General features: G+C 48.1%; 1 non-coding gene across 1 annotated transcript; it reads right to left on the bottom strand.

The window, feature by feature from the left end:
- Positions 1-4579: 4579 nt before the first annotated feature.
- On the bottom strand, positions 4580-4650 carry trnag-gcc. The gene has a single exon. It is a non-coding gene; the product is annotated as a tRNA-Gly (tRNA).
- Between the last annotated feature and the right edge of the window lie 17760 nt (positions 4651-22410).

The following is a 22410-nucleotide window of genomic DNA, read 5'->3' as shown; positions in this document are numbered from 1 at the left end:
AGTGGTTAGCACAGTTGCTTCACAGCTCCAGGGTCCCAGGTTCGATTCCTGGCTTGGGTCACTGTCTGTGCGGAGTCTGCACGTGTGTGCGTGGGTTTCATCCAGGTGCTCCGGTTTCCTCCCACAGTCCAAAGATGGGCGGGTTAGGTGGATTGGCCATTCTAATTTGCCCTCAGTGTCCTAAAAGGTTAAGTGGGGTTACGGGGATAGGGTAGAGGTGTGAGCTTGGGTAGGGTGCTCTTTCCAAGGGCCGGTGCAGACTCGATGGGCCGAATGGCCTCCTTCAGCACTGTAAATTCTATGATTCTATGATCTATGATTGCTGAGACTATAGCTTGTGTTCAACTGACTGTTGAATGGGAAGTGACCTGCTGGTTACTGGAACTAAGACCAGGAATGGTTGGGGTCCCATGCTGATGATATTCAGTGTTTGACTCGCACTGCAACTATCTGGTAAGGGTCAGTAAAAGCATGAAAGAGTTGACATGATGCCAGATGGCATGCAAGCTATACTAGTATGTCCTACCAATGCAAAACACAACAGAAAATATAAAAAAAGACTTGCATTTACATAGTAGGCGGGGTTTTCCAGGCCTTGTTTTCCTGAGTGGTGTCACCGGCAGCGGGATTCTGCGTTCCCACCACCTGCCAAAGGAATTTCCCATCGGGGACAGCACACGCTGTGTAACCACTGGGGATACTGGGGAGCATCCGCAACGTGGAGAGTATCGTCAATAGCACATATAGAGATGTGGTCACACCGCAGGCACAGACTCCACAGGTAGGAAGGGAATGGGTAATCACCAGGCAGAGCGAGACAATTAGGCAGGCAGTGCAGGAATCTCCTGTGGCTATTCCCTGCAAAACAGATACACCATTTTGGATACGGTTGAGGGGAATGGCCTCTCAGGGGATAACAGCATCAGCCAAATTCGGAGCATCACGGCTGATGCTGCACAGTGGAGGAGAAAAAGACATTGAAATGCAATAGTCATAAGGGATTTAATTGTGAGGAGGATAGATAGGTGTTTCTGGGGCCGCATGAGAGACTCCAGCATGCTATGTTGGCTCCCTGGTGCTTGGGTTAAGGAGTCTCAGAGCGATTGCGGGATATTATGAAGGGGAGGATGAACAATCGGCAGTCGTGATGCACATGGGTACCAACCACGTCGGTAAAAAAAAGGATGAGATCCTAAAAGTAGAATATAGGGAGCTAGGAAGGAAGTTGAAAAATAGGACCTCAAAGGTAGTTATCTCAGGATTACTACCAGTGCCACGTGCTAGTGAGAGTAGAACCAGCAGGATATATAGGATGAAGACATGGCTGAAAAGATGGTGTGAGGAGGAGAGTTTCAGGTTCCTGGGGCTTTGGAACCAGTTGTGGGGAAAGGTTACACCTGAGCAGGACCAGGACTGTTGTGCTTGGGGGAGTACTTGCTAGAGCGATAGGTGAGGGTTTAACCTAATTTGGCAGGGGGGTGGGAACCTATGTAAAGATTTAGAGCAGGGGGAAATCAAGAACAAGAGAAAAAGACAGCAAGGAGAATTTAAAAAGTGATAGGCAGAGAAATCAATGGCCAAAATCAGAAAAGGACACAATAAATAATAGAAGGGTCAGGACAAGAAACGTTAAAAGGCCTTAAGGTTTTGAACCTGAATGCTTGGAGCACTCAAATTAAAATAATTGAATTAGTTGCAAAGATAGATGTAAAGGGACATGATATAGTTGGTATTGTGGAGACATGGCTGCAAGGTGACCAAAGATGGGAACTAAACAGTGGGAGCTATTCCATTTTTAGGAAGGACAGACAGAAAGGTGGTGGAGTGGCATTGTTGGTTAAAGAAGATATTGAATGCAGCACGGTGGTGCAGTGGGTTAGTCCTGCTGCCTCACGGTGCCGAGGTCCCAGGTTCAATCCCAGCTCTGGGTCACTGTCCATGTGGAGTTTGCACATTCTCCCAGTGTTTGCGTGGGTTTCACCCCCACAACCCAAAGATGTGCATGCTCGGCGGAATGGCCACGCTAAATTGCCCCTCAATCAGGAAAAATGAATTGGGTACTCTAAATTTGTATTTAAAAAAATTAAAAGAAGATATTGATACAATATTAAGCAAAGATATTAGCACAGATGATGTGGAATTTGTATTGATCGAGTTAAGAAACTCGAAGGGGCAAAAAACATTCATATTAGCGGTACACAGACCACTAAACTGTAATGGTAATACTGGAAATAGCATTAGACAGGAAATAAGAGATGCATGTGATAAAGGAACATCTGTGATTATGGCTGACTTTAATCTACATACAGATTGCCTGAGTCAAATTAATGACAGTATAATAGAGAAGGAATTTCAGGAGTGCATTTGGATGGTTTTCTGGGCCAACACATTGAGAAACCAACAAGGGAACAGGCCATCTTGGACTGGGTGTTGTGCAGTGAGAAAGGATAAGTTGGCAAGCGAGTTGTGAAAGAACCCTTGGGGATGAGTGACCATAATATGATAGAATTCTTTATCAAGATGGATAGTGAGGTAGTTGGTTCTGAGACCAGGGTTCTGGATCTCAATAAAGGTAACTGTGATGGTATGAGGCACGAGTTGGCTATGATGGACTGGAAAACATTACTGGAAGGAAGGACAGTAGACAGGCAATGGCAGGCATTCAATAAATGAACTGATGAACTTCAGGGCTGGGATTCTCCCTTCTGGGGACTAAGTCCCCACGCCGGCGCCAAAACCGGCGCCAACCACTTCGGCGTCAACAGCCCCCAAAAGTGAGGAATTCTCCACATTTGCAGGGGCTACGCGGACGGCGCAGGGGTTGGCGCCGCTCCGGCCGGTGGGCCGGCGTGATCTCGCGCACGCGCGGGATGGCCGGCATGGTTCCGCGCATGCGCAGACCGGGGGGGTGTATCTTGGCGCATGCACAGGGGGGGGTTCTCTTCTCTGCAGGGGCCGGCGCGGGAGTAAGAAGTGCCCCCACAGAACAAGCCTGCCCGCAAATCTGTAGGCCCCGATCGCGGGCCAGGCCACCATGGTGGCCCCCCTCCCGGGGCCAGATCCCCCTGTGCCGCACGAGGACTGCCCCCACCGACTTACTTGCCAGGTCCCGCCTGTACGTGAGTTGAGTGATCCACGCCAGTGGGACTGGCCAAAAATTGAAGGCAGCTTGGCCCATTAGGGCCCGGAGAATTGTAGGGGGGGGGGCCGCTGCTAACGGCTCCCGACCGGCATAGTGGGAATCCCGCCCCCGCCCCCGCCTGAAAAGCAGCGCCGGAGAATACGGCAGCCGGTGTCGGGGCGGCAGGGTTGGATATGCGACCACCCCCAGGGATTCTCCAACCTGGCAGGGGGTTGGAGAATCCCGTCCCAAAAGTTGTTTATTCCCAAGTGGTGCAAGAGTAGAAAGGGCAAAACCATGGCTTACATGGGAAATTAGAGATAGTATTGGATTCAAAGAGGCATACAAGTTAGCAAGAAAAAGCAACAGACCTGAGGATTAGGAACAGTTCATTTGAGCTTGTTGAAAGATGCTGTGTGGTGTTCTTACAACTCCATTCAACATCCTGCAGGAGGAATTGACACAGTTGTCCAGTAACCTCACTAGAACACAGAATGAATTTGGAGAGATAGTTTGTCATGCCCAGATGCACTGCAGAGTGTGCTTGTCCACAGGAATAGCTATTTATCGGAACGCAGCAGTCTTGTCTGGATCAGCTGCAAGTAAGTTTGGAGCCTGATTTACCCTGTATTTACAGTTTGCAGGGTTGAGCTTCAATTGGAGGTCCCTGACTTTGTATAGTACTATCCCAAACCAGGATATCATCAATTTTGATCTCACACATTTGCTTCGCAAAGTGTTGCTCCAGGCACCGTTGGAAAACCTCACTGCCGGTGAAATACTGCTTACGTCACACATAGAAAATGATACATGCCTACCGGAGACATGAACGCACTCAGTTTTCAATGTGCCAAATCTGACAGAATCTGCCAAAACCCACATTTTGCGTCAAACATACTGAATAACTTCGCCTGTGGCATGGCTGATATCATCTGCTCCATTGTCTTTATGGTGTGATGTGGTCTGAGTAACGCTTTGTTCAAATGTCCTGGGTCAAAGCATATCCTGACCGCACCATCCTTTTTACTGCGGCTACTATTGCTGAGACCCATTCGTGGCCTCCTCTCCTCGCTCATCGCTAACCTTTTAGAATAGAATAGAACAGTACAGCACAGAACAGGCCCTTCGGCCCTCGATGTTGTGCCAAGCAATGATCACCCTACTTAAACCCACGTAACCCGTATACCCGTAACCCAACAATCCCCCCATTAACCTTACACTACGGGCAATTTAACATGGCCAATCCACCTAACCCGCACATCTTTGGACTGTGGGAGGAAACCGGAGCACCCGGAGGAAACCCACGCACACATGGGGAGGACTTGCAGACTCCACACAGACAGTGACCCAGCCGGGAATCGAACCTGGGACCCTGGAGCTGTGAAGCATTGATGCTAACCACCATGCTACCGTGAGGCCCACAAGAACTGAAATAACAATTAAACACCAGCCAGCTTTTGCATTGGCCGGGAATCGAACCCTGGCCTCCCGCGTGGCAGGCGAGAATTCTACCACTGAACCACCAATGCTACTCCTTTTGCTTCAGGGCTATTGGTATTTTTCTTCGAGCACATACTGTCGGTGGAACTGAGCCATTTAATCACATGTGATATATGACTGGTAGTGTGCTGATGACCCAATAGTTGTAAACATCACTGTACATTGTCATCTCTGGGGCTTGACGTTGTCAGGCATGCACTTCTGGGTCAAGTTGAATGAGCCCACCTCAAAATCCTAACAGCGGTTTTACATTCTGATTCACACTGTGAAAATCAAGTCTCCTTGTGCATAATGAAGGGGAGTTACAACCTTGGCCGTGATTGTCTGTCCACCATAAGCCACAAGGTCAGACTGCTGGTCAGGATCCTATACTGCATCTGGGTCTATGTCCCATTGTTTGTGACAAGATAATACATTACACTTCACCTCAGTATTCTCTAAGTCTGGAGGTACTAGGCAACACATGTAGTGTAGTGAAGATCTCACCCTTGCAGATTCCACACTTTTGCCGTATAATGCCGATATTGGTGTTAATGTTGTTGCTGCTGATGCTGTGACCATACTAAGTGAGTTTAGTTGTTATTTGTTACTAGTGCATCTAACCCTTTGATATCAATTAGCAGCCATACTGCTGTTCAAAGAAAAGAGCTGTTGTTACTTGGACCTGTCGCATTTGGCAAAGTGGTTCCACTTACCGCATTGATTGCACCTTTTTCCAAATGAAAAACATAATGCTCTGTTTGGGAATTGCTGGCTGCGGCAGTTGGTGCAGGACCCCCCCCCCCCCCCCCCCCCCCCCCACTGCAAAAACTTCATTGTCCCATCCAAACTGTGCCATTTCCCGCCTAAGTTCCTATACTTCTCAGATTTCTCAGACTCTTCGTTGAGCGTGCACATTTCCATTGGAGGCTGTAACGTTAAATCATTTTGTTGCAGTAAGTTTCCGATCCTTAACAAACACATCTGTAAAATTTCCAAAGGTGCATTTGTCAATAAAACATTCAAAGTGGCAACATGAGATTGAATAGACTAGTGTGTTTTTTGTTGGTGGAATGAAAAATATAGCAATCGAGAATGAGGTTCTTAACCAGAAGGCATATGGCCTTGAATTTGTTCAAGTTTATCTCCGGCTCCATGCAAAACACAATTTACAACTCATCACATATTACTCCCAACATTACGCAACTATGCTCGAACCACTAACTCCTCCATCATTATTAATCATGAGCACTACTATTAAGCCATTGTTTAAGTTGTATATGTGTGTTATAATTTGTAAAATGCTTGGGGATTAAGTTATTAAAACATTAAACCTGGGCCGCTGGAAGATCTGGAAGGGGATGTCAGCAAGCAAAGTTTGGGAGCCTCTGTCCTGTTTCTACATCAAGCCCCCAATCTGCGTTTTCTTACATTGCTACGATGGCTGCATTCAAAAGTACTCGATTGGCTTTCAAGTGTAAAGTATTTTTGTGGATTTATAAAGAACTAAATAAGATGCATATTCTTCTTTTCAAACTAACTACCTTGGAGTTTATGTAGCTGCACTTGTGCTTCACAGAGACGGACCACCACTTTCTCAATGGTAACTGGGGATGGGCAGTAAATGCCAGCAGTATCCACATCCTCATTATTTTGAATGTTCAAGAATTATACTGCACTTATTATCAATCTCAAACTGTACTTCAATGGAGGGATCAATGCCCATAGTTCGGATGAGATCCGAAAACATCAATCCTCATGCTTTCGGACATACTGCCTCTGCTGCTCGAAGTTTGGGTCTGTGAACAGGCTCTGACTTTTTCTACCCCCTAATTTTTACAAAGTTACTTATTTCTACTTACGCAGAGCTTCATTTTGTTCTCATTACAAGTGTGTTATTTTCTTTTTTCTTTACCTATCAAAGCAATCAGAAACTGCCAAGCTTAGGCTCGAGGTTGGGTGTGTTCTCTTTAACACACTAAGCTGATTAAGAGCTTGCCTAATAATGCTGGTCAATCACCTGCCAATCCCATTAATATGGGAATAACAAGCTAAATAGTCCTCAGTGTGTCAATCAGCTTTCAAGTGCTCAAGTTTGGGGAAAAAGGATCAAGGTTATCCCAAAATGGCAGGTTTGCTGATACTTATGGGCAGTGGGCAGAAATGACAAAGTGCTCTTCAGGAGTCAAAGGTCAACCCACCACAAAACAGAGGGCCCCGCAAGGGAGACAATTTCTATTCAACCTACACCCTGTGCATGTCTGATTTGAGAAGAAATATTGAGGTAAATACTGAGGATCATTGCCAATTATCCCACACCATCAGTGATTTGCAGAGATACCTGGGGCATTGTGTGAAGCTGGTCGACACGAAACAAAGGGCGGCATTTTCTGCAGTCCCACCCCTCCCCCAACCCCACCCGCGGTGAGATTTCCAGCAGTGGAGGTGGCTCACCATTGGCTGGTGGAGGGATCTTCCAGACCCACCAGTGTCTCCGGCGCTTTGCGTTGTTCGCCGCCATGCCATTGGGGGATCCGCCACATGGAATCACCATCAGCAGGACCGGAATATCCCATTGGCAGCAAGGCCCAGAAAAGTGTCTTTAAAAATTCTTTTGTAGGACCTCCCCATCCTCCCCGTGTGTGCGTGGGTTTCCTCCGGGTGCTCCGGTTTCCTCCCACAGTCCAAAGATGTGCAGGTTAGGTGGATTGGCCATGATAAATTGCCCTTAGTGTCCAAAATTGCCCTTAGTGTTTGGTGGGGTTACTGGGTTATGGGGATAAGGTGGAGGTGTTGACCTTGGGTAGGGTGCTCTTTCCAAGAGCTGGTGCAGACTCGATGGGCCGAATGGCCTCCTTCTGCATTGTAAATTCTATGACACGGATGTCACTGGCTAGGCCATATTTCCCATATTGGCGAGTTCGATGAAGCACCACCACTGGCTCCATCGCCCAGGAAATACTGAAGTCTGAGAACACGCACAAACAGACTCAAAAACAGCTTCTTACCTGCTGTTACCAGACTCCTAAATGACCCTCTTATGGACTGACCTAATTAACACTAGACCCTGTATGCTTCATCGGATGCCGGTGCTTATGTAGTTACATTATATACCTTGTGTTGCCCTATTATGTATTTTCTTTTAATCCTTTTTCTACCCATGTACTTAATGATCTGTTGAGCTGCTCACAGAAAAATACTTTTCACTGTACCTCGGTACAAGTGACAATAAACAAATCCAATCCAATCCAACTAGCTGATCATGGGTTCAGTGGATAGCAGGAATCACAGTTAAGGGTGGAATGAAAACAGAAAATGCTGGATAAACTAGCAAGTCTGGCAGCATCTGTGGAGCAAAACAGAGCTAACGGGCGCGATTCTCCCCAAAGGCGGTGGGTCGTGGAGGCTTCCACGAAAACGGCCGTGTTTCACGGCAGCCTCCAAACCCCCGCCCGGGACCCGATTCTGCTCCCCGGTCGGGGCTAGCATCGCGGCCCCGTGAACTACGGCATCGCGGGCTTAATGAATTTCGTTAAGCCTGCGCGCCAAAGTTAGCGACGGCTGACACATTGATGACGTCAGCCGTGCATGCGTGGATTGGACGACTCCAACCCGTGCATGCGCGGATGACGTCATCCGCGCATATGCGTTAGACCCGCGCATGCGCGGTCGGTAATGCCCCTCAGCCGCCCCGCGGACTGATCCAGCGGGGCGGCAGAGTAACAACGAGTGCGCGGGGTAAGTACCCGCTGCCCGCGATCGGTGCCCACCGATCGCAGGCCCATGCCACCCTTGGCACGGCCATGGTGCGGCCGTGCCAATCGGTGGCATGGTTGTGCAGAATGGCACTTTGGCGCCGTTTTCACGAACTTGTATAGCAGGTGTATTCAAATTCGTGAAAACGGCCGTAAAGGCCTTGGAAATCGGTCAATCGGCCAGGGAAGAATCGCTGCTCGCCATAAAAAAACAGCGAGCAGCCGTAAAAATTTGCGCTGCCCGCTATTCTCCCCCACGTCGTGAGTGCGGAGAATCGCGCCCAACGTTTCAGATCCAAATGACCCTCCTACAAGAAGGGTTCTGTGGAAAGGCACAATGCAGGGTGCATCTCTGAATTTCCCACTTTCATTTCCACTAAGTGAATTCTCCAATCGTTAGGCTTTGGCTGCAGATCTGGTTGTTGGAGGTAACGGGATTCAAGATCACATTCCTGTCAAAGTTCAGCCCTTGTCGTCACTGAGGATTAGTTGGGCATCCACACTCCTTCAACCGCGTTGGCTAGGAGCACATCCTGCTGGTTTGCTTCCTATCCTCAGAAATTCCCCGAGCTAATGTCTCCTATTTGGTCCTTCTCCAGGAAGAGAGAAATTTAAGTCATGCCCAGGTTTTAGCAAGATTCCTCTTTGACCTGTTCTGTAAGTTGCCTTCCATGCTGTTCAGCCTTCACATTCTTGGCAGTTTTCATTGTTATTTTCATGCCAGTGTCAAGAACTTGAATTAAGTAATCCTGAGAATGGTATATTTGCAAGTTCACAGATAGATGTAAAATGGGATGAATTATTTCCACTAATCAGTGAATCAGTAACTAAAGAAGAACCAATTTAGGATTGGCACCAAAAGATCAAAGTGGGGAGCATTTGTTTATTTTTTAAACAGGTGATTGTTAGGACCTGAAACTGTGGTAGAAGTAACATCCGTAATATATTTTAAAAGGGAAGTGGATATATTTTGGAAAAAGAAATGTTAAAAAAAGAGGGTGGGTTAAGGCCAAGCAATAAGATTAAGTGGATAGTTGTATCGGAGAGCTGCCATGCTTCCATCTGTGCTGCAAAAGTGTTTGTTTCCATGAGTTACACTTAGCAAACCAAAAATATATTAATACCAGGTTAGACCTGTTTCTCCCAGGAATAATTTAGAAGTGTGGACAAGAGTTAGCACCCATCCTGTTAACACTAATTAACAAATTCACTGCACCTAGGCACACAGCTGTGCACTCCGAGTCAAATGCTCTGAGCAAATTAAACCCTTTAGTATTTTGAAACTACAGGGAAAATTATTTCCAGCCGGTGCATGAAATGAATACATCTTCACTGGATTCTTCGTTGAAGTTTAAACTTTCTACCTGAAGTGAAAAATGTGTTGTACATGCGTAAAAATACATCCAAAATCCGTCAGGTATAAAAGTGTGAATCCTTTAAAAAATACCTGATCTTACATTAAAAGAGATCACTTGATGAAGATATAAAGTAGTAATTCAGACCGAGTCTCAGAGATAAGTCTAAATTTATCATGCAGTATTAGTGCTGTCTGCTGGAAAAATGTGGAAATTCCTGCCTTTGAATTTGTTTTTAGGTTTTTGAGCAGATGATTGACATTCCTGCAGCATAAGGGTGACCATTACATATTGGCCATCTTTCAACTGTGAAACCAGTTTTGCCAGGATCTCCAGTGAACCTGACTTGATTAAAGCTGGTTGGTTAGCTCAGTTGGCTGAATGGCCGGTTTGTGATGAGGATCACTGCCAACAGCGCGGGTTCAATTCCTGTACTTGCTGAGGTTATTCATGAAGGCCCTGTCTCCTTAACCTTGTTCCTTGCCTGAAGTGTGGTGACCCTCAGGTTAAATCACCACCGGTCATCTCTCAAAGTGGAGAGCAATGCCTGGGACTTTGATGATACCCACAAAACGTACCTTACTTACAAGTACATTTATTGTTTCAAAGGCAAATGCGATAGTTTGGTGCACATCAAACTCACACAAACAGCACTAATGTGAATGACGAGATAATCCATCAGTGATGATGTTTGAACGTCGGCCAAAACACCAGGAGAACTCCTTATTCATCTTCAAATCATATTGTGCGATCTTTAACACTATACTAAAGTCGTAGAATAGTCAGAACCTTGATTTTATATCTCATACAAAGGTGAACCTAGGTTACACATACTAAGCAGTTAACCAGAATCTGTTGAGTGAGTTTTTCTGCTGTGGTAAATAGACGGGCCTTTGTAAATTGTAGCCCCAGATCATGGGCCAAGGCAGTGGGGAGACAAAGCATCTTACCTCAGGAAAAATGATTAAGCATATGGAGCAGATGGCAAATGGGATCGAAGTACAGACCATGATCAAATAGAATGGCAGATGGGGTTCGAGGGGCTGAATGGACTGCTCCCGTTCCAATGTTCCAAAGCAACCCCCACAAACACATCCTCAATCCGCTCTCACCAAGCCCCACTGGTAATACTCGCCAGAAAGGTAAGTACTCGCCAGAAAGGAAACTTAGCTCAAACACAAAAGGCTCGAGGCATCAACTGTGTTTTTACCGAAGGAAAGCACAAGCGTATTAATTTTATTAACAATGTTTCCTCTTCCTACTCATTATAACAGATAATGTCTTGCCATTGATATCATTTTTTGCATACTTTTGGTTTTTGTTCATTTTATTCATTTAAAAAAAAGAAACTCTCAGGATTTCAGGTAAGGATTTTGATCAGAGACCTCGTGAGCCACTATTCCTAATTTATTGCTTCATTTGTGACTGCTGATAGAGCAAGCCAAATTTATTCTGATTTGCACAACCTGTGCCCATGCCTTGACAATGACTAATTATAACCTGCTTTAAAATAATGAAAGTGTCTCAAAGTGTCTAAATGTAATTTGTTACAAAAACATGTGGCACGGTGTATTAGCCCAGCTCAGAGAAGGCTGATTGATTAGATAACACAGGGCATCAAAGAGTCTTTAAACATTACAAATGGATGGCCAGCCCTGTCCAAAGGTGCACTGGGAAACAATGCTTCTTCCCTTCTCCTCCTCCCTCCTCCTCCCCTCCACCCCCCCCCCCCCCCCCCCTCCACCCCCCCCCCCCGCCGTTCCCCCCTCTCAGTGTTCCCTTGTAATCTCTGTGAGGTTCCTACAAACTCTCCACCGCAGAATGAACCTGCAGGTAATATCCGAGGAGCAATCGCTATGTTTGAACAAAGTAAATGCAAAAACATGCTGTTTTAATAGATTTGATTGGACTTCATTTGAAACAGAACACCTTCTTGCCAATCCAACAGGAAAACATGACGAGACGATTGAATTAAGTCATGCCCCGAGAATGCTTTACTTAATTATTCTCTAGTTTTGCACAAATGAATGCAAGAAAGATTGAGCCACAATTGGTTGATGCCGAGTAAATAATTATGGATAACATTATAGTGAAGGTTTACTTGCCAGGACTTGTGGCACTATGATTGCATATTAATGACAGATGTGTTAGTTGTTTCTGCTCATTATATGTTCTATTTATATATAACTGGAACGTACTTCAGTCTTTACAGCAGTGCGTGAACCAAGTAATTCAATTCACAAAACACTCTTCACACAATTAAAAACAGGGAGATAAATTCTGCTCCATTGTGCACCGACACACTTTATGAGCTGTGCTGTGCCTTATGCCAATTGCTGAGTGCGTTAGTTTATGGCATGTACCACATTTGATATGAATACATCCAATCGTATTGCAGGGAGATCTTGTGGGTAGTGTCACTGCCTCTGAGCCAGAAGATCCAGTACATGTCCCACTCCAGGACTTGATGACCGAGGAAGATGCGTTCATAATGAGGCTAAATAAGCCCCCAGTATCAAATTATAAATCCTCCAAACATATGCCTGAGGCAGACGGCAAAAGCTGGTGAGATTCCTGGTGACTCATGTGATGGAAAGAAATGGGAGCCTCTACCATCACTACCCAGAGTCTCCAGGAAAATTTAAAAAATGCATGCGAGAGTTGCCAGAGCAACTCCGACTCCTTGGGAGGTCGGTTGGTTCAGTTGGCTGGAAGGCTTGTGTAGACCAGATTGGTGTCATCAGCATGGTGTTTGATCCCCATTTTAGCTAAATTGGTTTCAGCACCTGCCTACATGTAGTGGAGATTACAGAGCCATGGGTTGGACCTGCCTTTGGTCAGAGAACTAAAGAATAAGTCATATTGTTACCCTGTATTTTCATGATAATTCAGAACGACATTAAGTGCCCTGCAGTACGGGACTGGAGTCATATGTTATCAGCAGGTAAAGGTGGCAGGTTCCCTTGTATTCCCTGAAGAATATTGATGTACCAGTTGTTTTATCGTTTTGCCAATCTGGCTGCTTTAATTAGTATTATTTCAGCCAGTAGTTCACAAATTGATTGAATTCAATTGCAGAATTTAATACGATGGGGTTTGAACATGAGCCTCTGAATTTTTCGTCCAGTGCCATAACCACTGCGCTATCATAACTATAAATACACCATATCATCCCGTGATGATTTAAATGCTATTCTGCATTTGGAGCAAATGGGAATTGAAGGGCGGGATTCTACGGAACGATTTCTAAGTGTTATAGTGAGCAGGAATTGCGCAACGAGCTTTCTGCCACTCGGCCCAGCGAGGCTGGCAACGCTATTCAACGTTAATTGGTCCACTTACCGAGGCCTCACGGGCACCTCACCGCAAATGAAAGTTCGCCTGGCGACTCACCGACACTGCGCTCACCAGCCCTCCGCTAACAAGCTGGAGCAGCACTTAAGCAGCGCACTTGATGAGCCAACCCCAGCAAGCTCGCAACAATGGCGCTGAGGAACCCTGCCCTAAGATTTGGTCACGCTGACCTGGGGAGGCTGCAAGATAATGTGGGGGCCAGGAGGGATGTCCTGTTTCCCCAATGGTCCAAGAGAGTTAGCCATAGGTTGGCCAATTTTGCCTGTGACGAGATGACAGCATCTGTGAGTGCCGGGAGGACTGGCAGGAAGAAGGTCAGTGACCTACACTGGACAGCACGAGTGAGTGGACACTAAAGCCCCCCCCCCATCCCCAAAGAGCTGGACTCCCCACATGGGAGCATCCACCCACCCCCCCGTAACTCTCCATATGACCCCCAACCCTCTTTCCAACCCCCTCCCCCTTCAACCCTCCCCAACCCTACATTCACAGCCCCCGTGCCACCACTGTGAACCACACGTGTGACTAGCAATGTCCTCTCTGTATTCCTCAGGAAAAGCTCTCCCACAACCGCTGGGAGAGGGTCCAGACTGGCGGAGGGACGCAAGACATCAGAATCCTCACCATCTTCGAGGAACTTGCCCTGGAGGTGACTGGTGTGGCCCGGCAGAGGGTGGCGGGCGCTACAGAGGAGGAACCACCGGGCTCCACCTGGGAGGCCTGTCAAACATGACTTGTTATTGCCTTACTGACTGACTGACCCATCCCTCCCACTGACCACATGTTAATTCTATCTCAGGTCCTCCAGGCGATGGCGCCAGGCCTATCCCGGGAATGAACGACTGCCCCAGGATGTAGCTGTCATGCATACTCCCCGGGAAACGTGCACACATGCACGATCTTCATGTGGTGGTCGCACACGAGCTGTATGTTGAGGAAGTGGAACCCATTCCTGTTAACACAGGAGACCTCCAGATGGCCCGGTGAGAGCAGGGCAACATGCATGGCTTCTATGACCCCTGGGCCTGGGGCATTCCAGCGAGGGCAGAGAAACCTGCTGCCTGGGCATCTTGTTGGGTTTGGTCAGTCAAAGATGATGTAGCTTTCCGCCCGGCCATACAGTGCATCCATGGCCTGTCGGATGCACCTGTGGGCTGTGGCCTGCGAGATGCCACTCGGGTCCCCGCTCGAGCCCTGGAATGATCCCAAGCATAAATGTTCAGAGCTACGGTGAACTTGACGGCCACCGGGAACGGGCGTCCTCCTCCTGCATGTGGTCCAAGTCCACGAGGACATGGTACAGATACCACACTGTCACCTTAAGTTGGAGCCTCCTGCGGCATGCGCTGTCCGTCATCTGTTCGAATGACCATCAACGCCTGTACACCCTGAGCCATCGTGGGGTTCCCCCTCTGGGTCCCTCTGTGGCCTGATGGGCGGCCGAGTCCTCAGAGTGTGGGGTGAGTTCTGGCACATGAGCTGCCGCCTCGAGCATCTGCTGACGCTGCTGCCGCCTTCTCCGGCTTCCGACCACCTGGCCTAGCAGCAGCTCCACTAGGGCAAATTCTGCATCCAATATCCCTGCTATAGCATTCAATATCTGTAAGGAATTGGGAGAGCGTGTTAGACTGACAAATAGTTGTGGCTCCCATCCAGGGAACCTCCATTCCCCCATTGTTTCCCACCTCCGCCCCACACCTGGAACGCCCTGCCTACGCACTCCAGAATGAAGCGGGGCCCCTCACCGGACCCCAGAACCTGTACCCTGGACACCCACTCGTAACATCACCTGGACCAGGTGCTGGTCTCCTCCCCATGGCATTCACCCACCCTTTGGCCATGGACATGTCTCCAGGGCAGTATCCCATCCCCTGGGTGGTTGGGTGTTGGCTGCTGTGTGTGTGGTGTTGCCTCCCGCAGTGTTTAGGTACAATGTCTAGGCATCAAGGTATGATTGGGATGCTAGGCAATGACTCTCACATGGTACATGTCCGACCCACCCACGGGAATCCACTTAGGTTGGGTGAAGTGCTGCTTAACCACGATTGCCAATTCCCGATTCGCAATAGCCTTCAGCCCCATGACCAGAGACCTCAGCAATCGGTGTGGGTTACGGGTTGTCGTTGGCCAGATGGGCAGAGACAAGTGTTGCCCCTGGAATGGGTAAACACGATCCAGGGGTTGGCATGGTGGTGCCGCGAGTGGTTTCCCACTCCAGTTGCCCTCACCACCTCTCCCCCCTTCCTCTGACGGCCCACCCCTGTGGAGGGTCCCCCACCCCAGCCGAGAGTTCCCGCATCCCCAGTCAAGGGTTCCCCACCCCCCCGCCGAGCACTCGTGCAGCAAGCCCAGCACCCCTGGATTCTTTGCCTGTGAGCAAAGATGGCTACTCACCTCCTCAGCTCCTCACAGAAACCCTTCTGCCAGGTTCACATTTTTAAAAAGGAGTGCTAATCGGCGTCAGCATGACCACTTGCTGGGAAGGCCAGTGAATGACGGGAGGCCGTTGGATAAGGGGTGGCCCCTGTTAATTGTATGGAAATGGGGCTTCAGTGGTGATAATTGGTTTCCCGCCACGCCTCGGTGAGATCCCGATTTCGGCTATGGGAGCGGGCCAGTTGCATCGCCAACTGTTTGGCGCCTGGCGCAGATCTCGTTTTCTGCCTCTCCCGTTATTCGCCGGCTTGTTTCACTTGAGTGAGAGCGTAACGAGGCCGGGGAATCGCACCCATAATGTTAATATTCTGAAGCTGTTTGAATGATGGTTAAGTGTATTAATTGCTGCTCCTTGGTCATTTTGTTCACTGACTTTCCAAAATTTAATGGCTACTGATGATGGGTGGGTTGTGGAAAAGGAAGGATATATAGATATTGTGACCATTTCAGAAAGTTCATATGCGATAAGCGTTACTGTGATAAATTATCTTCTCGTTGACAGGCATTTTACAGATTCCCAGCAGAGCAACAGTGGGTATAAGTCAGGTATGTCTATTGTTATGCCTCACTTTGCTCATAAGAATGCTTCACCATAGAAGTTTATACAGCACCAACAACAACAACAAAAAAGGTATCCTTTGCCCTTGCTTTGTCTTAGGCTCTAAACTTTGCCTATAGATCCTGCCAGATAATAGACAAACAACACCTAGTGTCAGGGATGTTGGATGCCAGATTGCCTAGCAACCTCATTTAATCCTGAACACTCTTGGTTCAAATCAATGATATGTTGACAGAAGGAGTGACCAGTGCTTGATGATGGTAGCATTGCCTCGTGTTCACAATGTAAAAATAAGTTGGAATCATGAAAACAGACTTTACTCCTTCTCCTGCCATTTGCATTATCAATGGTTCAGAGCTCACATCAAGGCATCACCCCATCATTGTGTTACATCTGTTATTCACATATTCACTTGTGCTCCATTTAAGTATCCGACTTAACTGATGCTCGCTTGTGTAACAACTCAATGCACCCAAAACAGAAACAGTAAGACATGCATGTCTCAAATGCGATTGAAATAACTGAGCCATTTCTATGACAATGTAAACAGAATCCATTCAGCCTGCACTTGTTTGGTCTGAAATAGTGGAGAAAGCACCAAGTCCCAATTCCCAGTCTAGTGTCAAAAACACATTCCTGAATGCAATGTCTGTAGAGCAGGTTCCATTTAGATTGATAGGCTCTCAGTGGGATCCTCCGCTACTGGGGTCTATGCATCCATCACAGACACATGCCCTCCGTGACCTGAGCACATGCACAGATGCTGACGACATCAGTACATTCCTACAGAGTGAATGTACAAGGGGAGAGGCTGCTGGGATGCAGAATGGGATTGCAGTCCAATGACAGCCTCCATTGTACCGTCTCTGAAATAATCCTGACATAAAATCTACCTGAGTCAAGGCTACTTTATCACAATTGAGAATAGGAAAGTCTGAAATTATAACAGGCTTGACTGGCGGAGGGTTGAAAATATGTCCCAAGCCCTACACTAGCTGGCAATGGGATTTGCTTGAGAACCTTACCACCGGTGGCCTTCTAACTGCATGCCTGTGGGCTCACCATCTATTTGAGGATGGTGGCAGGTTCCTGATGCTACGGCTCAATCAGAGGGTCAGCAGCTCTGAAGCCTCAGCAGTGCCAATGTAGGAATTTCAGACATTTTGTATTATACGTATTTGGTACAGTAAGGGTTAAAAACCTGGTCTAGTGTGTGTATGACTGCTGCAGAAGTGTTTTTAAAGATCCTGGTTTGCAAGGCAGCTAGGTTTTATGGAGACAGAGGTGCAATTAAAGCATCATAAACATTTGGCTGAATGGACTTTTATTTATACGAAGAGGCTTCCGTGTGGAATAGTTAATTGGAAACATTGTGTTCAGTTTAACAAGATGATGTAATTAATGGGAGGAGCCAGGGGTTGAAGCAGTCTGGTGTTGAGATATTCAAGGTTAGATTTTACCTGGAGGGGGAGCTGAGAAGGTTTCTGAAGAATACAGCCAGAGATTCTGTGTTGTTTTGACAGGGTGTCAGGTCTCTTTTCTTTCAAGCACTCAAAAGATGTCTCTTTCTCAAAATGAAGTATCCAAGACATCTCTATACAGCAAGTATTCCTGAGTGCCAACTGTATTTATAAGTGGATTTGGACCTGAGATGTTTTTGTTGTTTGAGTGGAAGTAAAGGTAGCAGTTAAGGGTTACTGTGTCATTGTATTGATTAGCATTGTTTTAGGGGTAATTATAAGCTATTTTCTGATGTGATGTTAAAGATATTTTAATACTGTATTAGCAATAAAGTTTGCTTTAATACATCATATCCCTATTTTGCCTTTCCTCGCAGTCTGACAAAATTTAAATAATATGTTGGAGTTGATGTCAGTATCCTGGCAATTGTTGGAGTCTGGTCCAGGATTGTAATACAGGAGAGTTCAGGAGTTCAGACAATTCAGGGGCTGGGATGGATATGGAACCCCCCCCGGGGGGATTTAGGTGGGTCATGGCAGTGCATTCCCTGCTTTTGGCCCCCCTCTTTGGGCATACATAGATAGATACATAGAAGATAGGAGCAGGAGGAGGCCTTTTGGCCCTTCGAACCTGCTCCGCCATTTTTCACGATCATGGCTGATCATCCAACAATAGCCTAATCCTGCTTTCTCCCCATAGCCTTTGATCCCATTCTCCCCAAGTGCTATATCCAGCCGCCTCTTGAATATATTCAAAGTTTTAGCATCAACTACTTCGGGTGGTAATGAATTCCACAGACTCACCACTCTTTGTGTGAAGAAGTGTCTCTTTATCTCTGTCCGGAATGGTTTACCCTGAATCCTCAGGCTATGACCCCTGGCCCTGGACACATCTATCATTGTTAACATCTTCCCTGCATCTACCCTGTCCAGTCCTGTTAGAATTTTATAAGTCAGTTGAAACTTCAACTCCGACTCCTCCCCAGGTTGCTGCAAGGAAGCGACTTCCATTTGGCGGCCTCTTCATGTGGCCCTATGATATGCCCCCTAATTCAGCCTTTCATAATGCCAATTGGTTCTCTGCTATTCCATCGGCACCGCTGCATCTACATCGCTGCCACTTGGGGATCGATGCAATTCAGACCTATATTTCACTCATAAGGTGGATTACAATGAACTGATGGTTGGTGTGCAATGTAAAAGGTTATTCTATGAGATATTAGACAATTTAGCAGCAATTCCTGGATAGCAAACTAACCCTACCCATGCAGTGTAATGTTCCATCTGAAGCCAAGGTGTTTCGTTGAAATTGTCCCTCTGACATACGCGGTGACCAGGCGAGAAGGGGAGAATTGGTTCCCCTCGATTCAGCCTTTGAATTCCAAATTCCGTATTAGCAGCCTTCAGCTCCGCATCAGTTGGAGTTATGGGTTGTCGGTGGGGCAGGCGGGCTGGGGCTGAGGTTGACCCCGAAATCATAGATCATAGAACAGTACAGCACAGAACAGGCCCTTCGGCCCTCGATGTTGTGCCGAGCAATGATCACCCTACTCAAACCCACGTATCCACCCTATACCCGTAACCCAACAACCCCCCCCCCCCCCCCCCCCCCCAACCTTACTTTTTAGGACACTACGGGCAATTTAGCATGGCCAATCCACCTAACCCGCACATCTTTGGACTGTGGGAGGAAACCAGAGCACCCGGAGGAAACCCACGCACACACGGGGAGGACGTGCAGACTCCGCACAGACAGTGACCCAGCCGGGAATCGAACCTGGGACCCTGGAGCTGTGAAGCATTTATGCTAACCACCATGCTACCGTGCTGCCCGTTGAAATGGGATCACACTATCCAAGGCTTGGCTTGGAGGAGCCATGCGTGCTGAGACACCCATCTCCTCCCTTTCCCCCACCCAGCCCAGGCCATGGGCGGCCACGCCCCCTGATCTGTGGCCTCTTCCATCGATTGCGGCCCACCTTGACCCAGGCTGGCCCCCAGGGACTCCACCACCGCCACCCGCCAAGCACCGGGGCAGCAACCCCAGTGCCGCTGGGCTCATTGTCCAGGAGCAAAGATGGCTCCTCACATCCGCAGGTCCCCACAGCAGCCCTTCTGCCAGCTTCACATTTTAAAAAAGGAGCGCTAATCAGCACCCATGTGACCACTTGCTGGGGAGACCTTTGGATCACGGGGGGTCGTTAGATAGGGGGGACGCTCACGTTAATTGTATGGAGATTGGACTTAGCGTGCTGAGAAACCAATAATCACCACTTATGTCAGGATTATGATCTCACCAAAGAGAACGGACTGATTAGATTGCAAATAGATTGGCGCATGGCACGATTCTCGGTTTTGGACTCTCCTGCAACTTAAAAAAAGTATATTTTTATTGAATTTTACATTTGTACACTATAAAGCAGGTGAATGAGACGGTTATTGTGTACACTTTACATGTTTTTCTTTCGTCGGCCCTCCCCCTTGCTCCATGTCCAACTTCCATGCAGGGCATTGGGCAGGGCCCGTCTCCAACCTCACATCCATGTAGTGTGGAGCGTGGTCGGAGATTACGATCATGGAGTATTCCATTCTTACGATTTTTGGAAGCACCGATTTCACCACTGCAAAGAAGTCTATACAGGCATATAACTTGTGTTCTGGCGAGAATGATGTGTTGTAAGACTTCTTACTGGTGAGCAGAATGAGAATTCCTTCTCACCTGGGTGTAGGAACAACCATGGGTCCACGGCCCCCATCTGCTCCATGGGCAGCACGGTAGCACAAGTGGATAGCACTGTGGCTTCATGGCGCCAGGGTCCCAGGTTTGATTCCCCGCTGGGTCACTGCCTGTGCGGAGTCTGCATGTTCTCCCCGTGTGTGCGTGGGTTTCCTCCTGGTGCTCAGGTTTACTCCCACAGTCGAAAGACATGCAAATTAGGTGGATTGGCCATGATAAATTGCCCTGAGTGACCAATAAGGTTAGGAGGGGTTAATGGTTACTGGGATAGGGTGGAAGTGAGGGCTTAAGTGGGCCGGTGCAGACTTGATGGGCCGAATGGCCCCCTTCTGTATTGTATGTTCTATGTTCTATGTCTATGAATGTTCCCAGTTCCCTAGTCATGCCTGTCTTTTTCCCTGTTTTGGGGTTTGATCGGTCCGTCAGTGGATCCTTTATACATTTAAAGTCCCCCCTGCCATGATCAAGCAGTGCGTGTCAATGTCAGGCATTTCTGCCATGGTCTTCTTTTTGAAATATGTCATCCCAATTGGGCTCGTACATGTTTACCAGGACTACCGGTGTCCTGTCTAGGACATCGCTGACCATGATGTACCGTAACTGTCCTTATCGCCATGAACACCCTCCTCTTGCTAATCACGATAGCTGCCCCCCTCGCCCTTGTACCGTAACATGAGTGGTACATCTGTCCCACCCAGCCTTTCCTTACCCGCAGTTGTTCTTCTCCCTCAGGTGCGTCACTTGAAAGAACACTATGTCGGCTTTCAAACTTCTCAAGTGGGCGATGACTCTGGATCTTTTCACTGGGCTATTATGGCCCCTGAAATTCCAGGTGATAATCCTGGTTGGGAGTTTTTGTCCCCCCATTCCTGCGGGATCAACCATACTCAGCTGGTGGATGCGTCCCTGCACTCCGGGGTTTCCCTTTGTTAGGGGGTCGTCCAAAATGACGTGTCACCGTTCTCACTATAAGGCCGGGCCCTTGTACTCCGGAGTTTCCCTTTGTCCAGGGGCACCCAACACGGCTGCCAACTGTGTGTACACCATGTGGTTGAGCCCCTGCACTCCGGGGTTTCCCTTTGCTCAGGGACACTCCAAAGTGACTGCTTGCGGTGCCATCTTGTTCCCTCAACCTGCACCTTACCTGTCCCCCCTGCTACCAAGTCCGTCCGCCCCCCCCCCCCCCCATGTTCCCCCCTCCCTATCTCCCCCATTACACTCTCCACTCTTGCCCCTGTGATGCCCCCCCAACCCCCCGCGCCTCGCCAGATGCTCCCTCCCTGCCGGGAAATGCACCGTGCCCCCCCCCTCCCCCCCTTGCTTTTGTGCTTCCGAGGGCTAGCTTTTCCTGCTGGTGTGGTGGCCCCCCATTTCAGGGCTGATCTTTCCTATGCCCACTGGACAGCTATTCCCTCTGCCTCCTCTTCACCCTCTCCTGCGTTCCTCTGCCCTGACCCTTCCCTATGGTCTGATATTTCTGTTCAAAGCGAGGCAGTACAGTCCCGTGCAAACAAAGCATAAGTCTATCATAGTTATTTTTCCCTTTTTCCTCCCTGCTTCATCCTGAAGGCTGCCTTTTCTGCCCCTTGTTCAGGACGTTTGTCCATATGACCTCGTCCGCCTCTGCCGCGCTGTTGAAATAATGATCCTTGTTTTGGAACGTGACCCAGAGCCTGGCTGGGAACAGCATTCAAAATTTCACTCTGCTTTTGTACAGGGCCAATTCCATCTGTTTGAACTCACCACATCTGCCCCAAAGTCCTGGTATACTCAAATTCTATGTCCTTCCCAGCTGCTTGCCTTCATCTGCCTTGCCCACCGCAGGATCTTCTCCAGATCCTGATTACAATGTAATTTGACAATTATTGCCCTTGTCTGTTCACCCGCCTTGGGCTTCAGTTGGAGCGGTCCATATGCCTTGTTGATCTCTGGTGGCTTGGGGAAGCTGTCCTCCGACTAGTTTGCCCAGCATCTGCCACACATAGTCCGTCGGGTTCCTGTCCTCGATCCTCTCTGGCAGGCCATGGTCTAGATATTTTGGCGCTGAGACTGATTCTCCTGGTCTTCGACCTTCCCCTTCAGGCTCCCCTGGGTTGCCACCAACCTTTTAATTTCTGCCTCCAGAACGACAGGATCTCTCTTGTCCATTGACGC

This window comes from Scyliorhinus canicula, chromosome 12 (genome assembly GCF_902713615.1).
Source record: "Scyliorhinus canicula chromosome 12, sScyCan1.1, whole genome shotgun sequence".
Lineage (NCBI taxonomy): Eukaryota > Metazoa > Chordata > Chondrichthyes > Carcharhiniformes > Scyliorhinidae > Scyliorhinus > Scyliorhinus canicula.
This window is presented reverse-complemented; position numbering and strand designations above follow the sequence as displayed.